Source organism: Macaca fascicularis, chromosome 6 (assembly GCF_037993035.2).
Source record: "Macaca fascicularis isolate 582-1 chromosome 6, T2T-MFA8v1.1".
In the NCBI taxonomy this organism is placed as follows: domain Eukaryota; kingdom Metazoa; phylum Chordata; class Mammalia; order Primates; family Cercopithecidae; genus Macaca; species Macaca fascicularis.
Window position 1 is genome coordinate 34,742,131 of NC_088380.1, and position 6,309 is coordinate 34,748,439.

Sequence of the window (6,309 nt, forward strand, 5' to 3'; positions counted from 1 at the left end):
GGCGCCTGTAGTCCCAGCTACTCGGGAGGCTGAGGTAGGAGAATGGCGTGAACCCGGGAGGCGGAGCTTGCAGTGAGCCGAGATCGCGCCACTGCACTCCAGCCTGGGCGACAGAGCGAGACTCCGTCTCAAAAAAAAAAAAAAAAAAAAAAAAAGATAAACTTAGGCACCTTAAACTTCTGAGGAGTTTATTTAAGCAGACAGGGATTCACAGATCCGCCAGCTCCAAACCACAGGAATCAGTGCTCCCCCTGGAGGGGGAGTCGAGAGGACTACTTTGATAAGGTGTTCAAAAGAGCAACACAAAGCAAATGTATTTGATGAGCTAAAGTGCCCAGTCCCTAGTTAGAGGTTAGTGGGCGGTTTCTGATGGGTTAAGCTTAAGTTTTATTTTCCCATTTGCATTGGGATTCAGTCTGCTTCGGTAGGAAGCCAAGGTGGGAGAGCTATCTCAGCCTAATGCCCTCATGATTAAATTTCTGTTTAAACTGTTAGAGGCCTAACCATAAGCCCTTTGTCCTCCACCTGAGCAGTGACAGGCTTTCTGAAAGTGGAGGTGTAGGAATAAAGCCTTCTGGGATCATCTGGAATGTGGATTGCAGCAGGGAGAGAGGAGATGTGGAATGTATTTAGAAATAGTAGTGGACACGTGGACTGAGGCCCTGGAGGTCTAAAGTAAAGCTGCAGAAATGGCTTTGAAGAGGTGCAAGGGATTAACAGATTTTTTTTGGAAAGATTTTTTTTTCTTTTTTTTTTTTTTTTTTTTTGAGACAGGGTTTTGCTTTGTCACCTAGGCTGGAGTGCCATGGTGCTATCATGGCTTACTGCAGCCTTGATCTCCTGGGCTCAAGGGATCCTCCTGCCTCCACCTCCCAGAGTGCTGGGATTATAGGCGTGAGACACCACACTCAGCCGGCTTTTTGATTTTTCACCTATGTGAAATAACAGAAATGCCAGTAGAATTAGCAAGAGACTATTTTTTAAAATGAGCAAAAGGTGCAGTGAGCTGAGATCGCGCCACTGCACTCAAGCCTGGGCGACCGAGCGAGACTCCGTCTCTAAAAAAAAAAAAAAAAAGCAAAAGGAATTAACCTGTGACTTCCACAAGCTTCTTGAAACTGTGGCTTTCCTAAGGTACTGCTTCTGTCTCCTCAGGAAAGGAAGGATATTGTAGCGAGGCAGACAGCTTGCCATTCACTACTCCTCCAGTCATGCATGTGCATGTATTTTTCCTCTGATGAACGTTTTTCCTCAAAACACCCAGGCAAGAGCCAGTGGAAGACGATGTGTCCCAAGACAGTCGATGTGGCTGGCAAATGTCATTTCCTTCCCTGTGTCCTTTCAGACTAAGCCCTGGATGGTAGGAAGAGTCTGGGAGAGGTAGCAGCTGCAATGTTTTCCATCATTCAGGAGGGGAAGATTTGTCTAGAAAAGGAAGGGGGTGTAGGCTTCTCCTCTTAAAGGTTAAAGGTTAGATGGCAACAGGGCTGGAGCCCTCATTAAGGTTCCCAAGGGACTGGCCCAAGCTCCTGCTCTCAGATACAGAGCTCTACTCACTCAGAGAAAGGCTTAAGCAGCTTAGTTCTTATCGGATAGCAGCTATTTAACCCCAAGAAGCTCAGCGTTATCAACTAAAAGAGTAATAATAACGTGGCAAGTGAAGTGATTGAGATTTTGATTTTTGTGTGCATGGTTTGCTTTGGGTTTTTGCTTGCATTGTAAGAGATGAGAAAGACTAAGAGGTGTGTTTTCTCACCCCATCCTAAGAGAGTAGCCAGCCTTTCTCTTTGGGGTTGAAGACTCCCAGAGTTCCTTGTGTTTTATAACTGAAGATGGAGATTTTGGGGCATGAGAACAGCTTCCAGAAAGACTTCTGTTGGAGGTGAGTGGTCCACTGAGTGGGAGGGGGCTGGTGCTAGAAGTAGAGGGAAAAGCAGGTGGCTGGGCCCAGGGGAGAAGAGACAGGTCTCCCTGGCACTTCTGAGGGCACTTGGCTTTTGAGGCCTTCCTTTCTTTCTTTCCTTTCTTTCTTTTCCTTCCTTCCTTCCTTTCTTTTTCTTTCTTTCTTTCTTTCTTTCTTTCCTTTCTTTCTTTCTTTTTCTTTCTTTTCTTTCCCTTCCTTCCTTCCTTCCTTCCTTCCCTCCTTCCTTCCTTCTTTTCTTCCTTTCTTTTTTTTCTTTCTTTCTTTTTTCCATGTTTTTTAGAGATTGAGTCACACTGTATTTTCTAGGCTGGTCTTGAATTCCTGAGCTCAAGCAATCTTCCTGCTTCAGCCTCCTGAGTAGCAGCGATTAAAGGAGTGTAATCCCTGAGCAGGTTAACAGTTTCTTATTCCATGTGTCTATGGAAAGGCAGAGAATCTGCATTTCTACAGGGCCCCAGGCGATGCTGTGCAGGTGCATGCTAAGGAGCATGACCTGACATTTGATTCACACCAGGGTGGGAATCTCAGAAGCAGAGAGCCCTGGGGATGAAAGGGACAGGGTCCTGGATTCAGATCTCATTTTCCAGTGAAGACCCCGATGCAGAAAGTCACGTCTGAAATTGTGAGCTTACTCTACTGCCTGCTGGGACCTGCTCTGGATGGGAGAAGGAAGGAAAAGGACTAATCAGAGGAGCCGATGAAGTCACTCCATGAGGTGAGCACAACCCAGCCCTGCACACATTCCCACCCCCAGCCTCGGGGAGATGCTGGCTATGATCTCAGCCAGGGCAAGGCTCACATTCACTGGCCTTCAAGGGTACCCATAAGGAAGAGAGAAGAATGAGAAGAATGAGAGGCTTTCAGGAAAGCTGAGGTGAAACAGGCAATGTTTGGTCATTACATTTATTAATGTTTTTCCTATATTTGCATGATCTTCAAACAAAGAGTCAATTCATTTAGCTGAGTTTTTTTTTTTAAGGCAGTTAAAACAGCTAAACATTACTCAGTGCTGCATAAGCTAAACAGCCAGTTGATTAAATTTTTGCCCTTTTTCATAAATCTTGATATTGAACATATCAGTTACAATTCAAAGATATTCACGGGCACCTACTCTGTGGCAGGCACTGATGTCAGGTGCTGAAGAAGCAGTGAGCAGTGAACCAAAGTCCCTGCCCATTCTGACCAATCTAAAATCCCAGTGCGTGTGAGTGTGCATGTGCATGGGTGTGCATGTGTATACGTGTGTGTGTATGTGCATGCACACACTCTCTTTGTTATCCTACAATGCACAACCTTCACCCTTCTATTTCCCCACTATCAAAATTCCCTTTACATCCTTGAACCTGTGTGCATATTTGAACTCCTGAACACAAGAACCAAGTGCATTTTGTGTGCAACATAACAATGCTGCCCAAACCGTCATCTTAAGGTGTTTTTTGGGCTCAAGTGGGACTTGAATTACCCTATCCATACAGCATGTGCTCAGCAGAGACTCTGTTGTAAACATCTCCACCACTGCTGATCAGGAGGTTAAAAATCAGTCTGGGATTCCTCAAAAAGCTGAATTTTCATAGACTGGGTTGGGAAGGGGGAGAATTACCCAGTGAGAAACTGGTTTAGCGAGATTTTTCATGTAGTTTTCATTGGACGACAGCGCCCTCTCTTGGTTCCTTTAAGGAAAACAGGCAGCATTTTCATTGAGAACAAAGTTCCAGTGGGAAAATACCAATAGTTTCTGAAAAGAAATTGAACTTCTTTCTGAAAGAAAAGAAACTTGACATTTGTCAAGGAGTTTCCAGGGTACCTTCTTATTTATCCCAACACCTGTGACAGCCACCTCATCACTCAGAGCCTGCCTGCCTTCCTTCCCAAGCCTGTGACTATCAGGCTGCTCAGAATTCCCATCAGTCCAGGGCGTTCCCTCCTCACCTTCCCATCCAGGGCTGCCTCCTTATGCTTCTACCCTCCATCCATGTGATACTTTGCTTCCTACTGAAACCCACCTGTCCCTCGCCTTCTCAAAACTTTGATCCAACGCCTTGGGCTTCTGTGAGATCACTGGAGAAACTAATCTGTGCAGGACGAATGGAAATAAATAAGACTAAACAGCCTTTCCCCAAATCCCATAATCCTTCAAAGACATTGTGGCAGGCCAGGCTTCCATTTGCAACCAGAACAGTTCATGTTTACTGACTTTTTGCCATAATTCTGATAAATGTATAAGTTAAGCGTTAAAGAACTGGAGAAACTGGTGCCTGAGTGCAAGGGCTGGAATGCCCAAACAAACTCATTAAGACCCCACCCAGGTTTTCTCAGACGTTAAAGTCTGGTCAAATAAGAAAAGCATTCTTACACATACACCTCGTACCAGGACCCACTTAAGATCAACTTTCCAAGACTCTAGAGAAAGCTTTCCAGACCCCAGACCTTAGTTAAACACTAGAGAGAGATTGAATTAAACACCCCTGCTTGTAGGTGCACTCCCACATGCAGCATGGAGCTTAAAATGTATATTAGCACTAGAAAAAAACTTGAAACTTTGAGTTGGTCTGGTGACTCCAACCTTCTGCCTGTAACTGGTTGCAGAAATGAACTCCCTTATTTCCCAGGCTGTCTGCATCTTGTTATTGGACCATGAGACCAAGCAGCCAGACCTCCTTCTGTCTGGGAACAACATTGCTGCACATCTTTTAAAGACAACCATCCAGCCTTTGCTTTCTGGCCAGAGACTCTGAATAAGTAAGGGATTGGGGGCCACAATGAAGGGAAGAAGGTTCACACATCTTAGGCCAAAGGAAGAAACACTTGTGAAAGGTTTTCTCAAGTTAAAACCGGGAGGTAGCTATGATTTTAGAATGATGGGGCCTGAACATTTTCAGAAAAACATCATTACGGATCAGAGACTTGCCTTTCATAAAATTTTTGTGGTGCCACTCTTGAAGAGTTCACAGTGCTCTTAGATGCATCATGATGACATTATAGTGTGTCTTCAGGAATTACATAAAGCAAGATTTACCAAATTCCTTCTCTAATTCATAGCTCAGCTAAACTCCAGATGAAATGACTGAGTGTCTCACCTGAATTAGAAGATGAAGCTTTGGGCTGGGCACAGTGGCTCATGCCTGTAATCCCAGCACTTCAGAAGGCCGAGGCGGTTGGATCACCTGAGGTCAGGAGTTCGAGATCAGCCTGGCCAACATGGCAAAACCCCCTTCCTCTCTACTAAAAATACAAAAATTAGCCACGTGTGGTGGCGCATGCCTGTAATCCCTGCTACTTGGGAGGCTGAGGCAGAAGAATTGCTTGAATCTGGGAGGTGGAAGTTGCAGTGAGCTGAGATCATCCACTGCACTCCAGTTTAGGCAACAGAGCGAGACTCCATCTCAAAAAAAAAAAAAAAAAGAAATGACGTTTTGAAAGATTAAAGGCTTGTTCATAACCATTTCCTTTTAACCTCAAGGTTCCTGAGCCCTGCCCAGCTAGAGATTAATGTCTGACTATCAACAGAAGACACGGTGCAGATGGCTCCTTGCTGGGGCACATGAAGACCAAAGCCAGGACACAGCCCTACCCTGCTAAACACAGCAGAGACTCTGCCCCAGGCCACCTCCTGTAAGAATCTGCTTCACTCCACAGCTGACCCCAGCATCTTCATGTGAGGTCCATGAATGGATACAGTTTCCAAATTTGTTTGTTTGGTTTTTTCTTTGACCCAGGAAACCCGAACTCTCATCAAAAATGAATAAATAAAAGGAGGGATGGGTAAGAAAATGCTAAAAATCTCTTTTTTGAGTCATTAACATTCACTTGAAATTTGTCTCCACTATTTCCTACTTACCTAGCAAATTCTAACCTGAGTAGCATGGGTGATGGCACTAAGCCCTAGAACAGAAAAAGCAGACTTAAGCTCTGTATTAGTCCGTTCTCTCACTGCTAATAAAGATATACCTGATACTGGCTAATTTATAAAGGAAAGAAGTTTAATTGACTCACAGTTCAGAATGGCTGGGGAGGCCTCAGGAAACTTACAATCGCGGTGGAAGGGGAAGGGGAAGCAAGGTAACTTCTTCACAAGGCGGCAGGAAGAAGTGCTGAGCAAAGAGTTGGTAAAGCCCCTTATAAAACCATCAGATCTTGTGAGAATTCATTCACTATCATGATGACAGCATGGAGATAACCACCTCCATGATTCAATTACCTCCCACCGGTCTCTCCCATGACACATGAGGATTATGAAAACTACAATTCAAGATGAGATTTGTGTGGGGACACAGCCAAACTACATCAAGCTCCATTCTGATTTATGGTGACTGTTGAGCCTGCTTAATAATATCCCATGTTTGTACAACTTTTCTCATTCCCCAAAAGGCTCTCACGAATGTTTT

At 44.7% G+C, this 6,309-nt stretch overlaps 1 long non-coding RNA gene across 1 annotated transcript; it reads left to right on the forward strand.

Annotated features, from left to right (window-relative positions):
- The first annotated feature begins 1,265 nt into the window (after positions 1-1,265).
- Positions 1,266-5,682, forward strand: LOC135971098 (uncharacterized). The gene is made up of 3 exons (XR_010587182.1): positions 1,266-1,882; positions 2,512-2,639; positions 5,385-5,682. It is a non-coding gene; the product is annotated as an uncharacterized lncRNA (long non-coding RNA).
- The last annotated feature ends 627 nt before the right edge of the window (positions 5,683-6,309 follow it).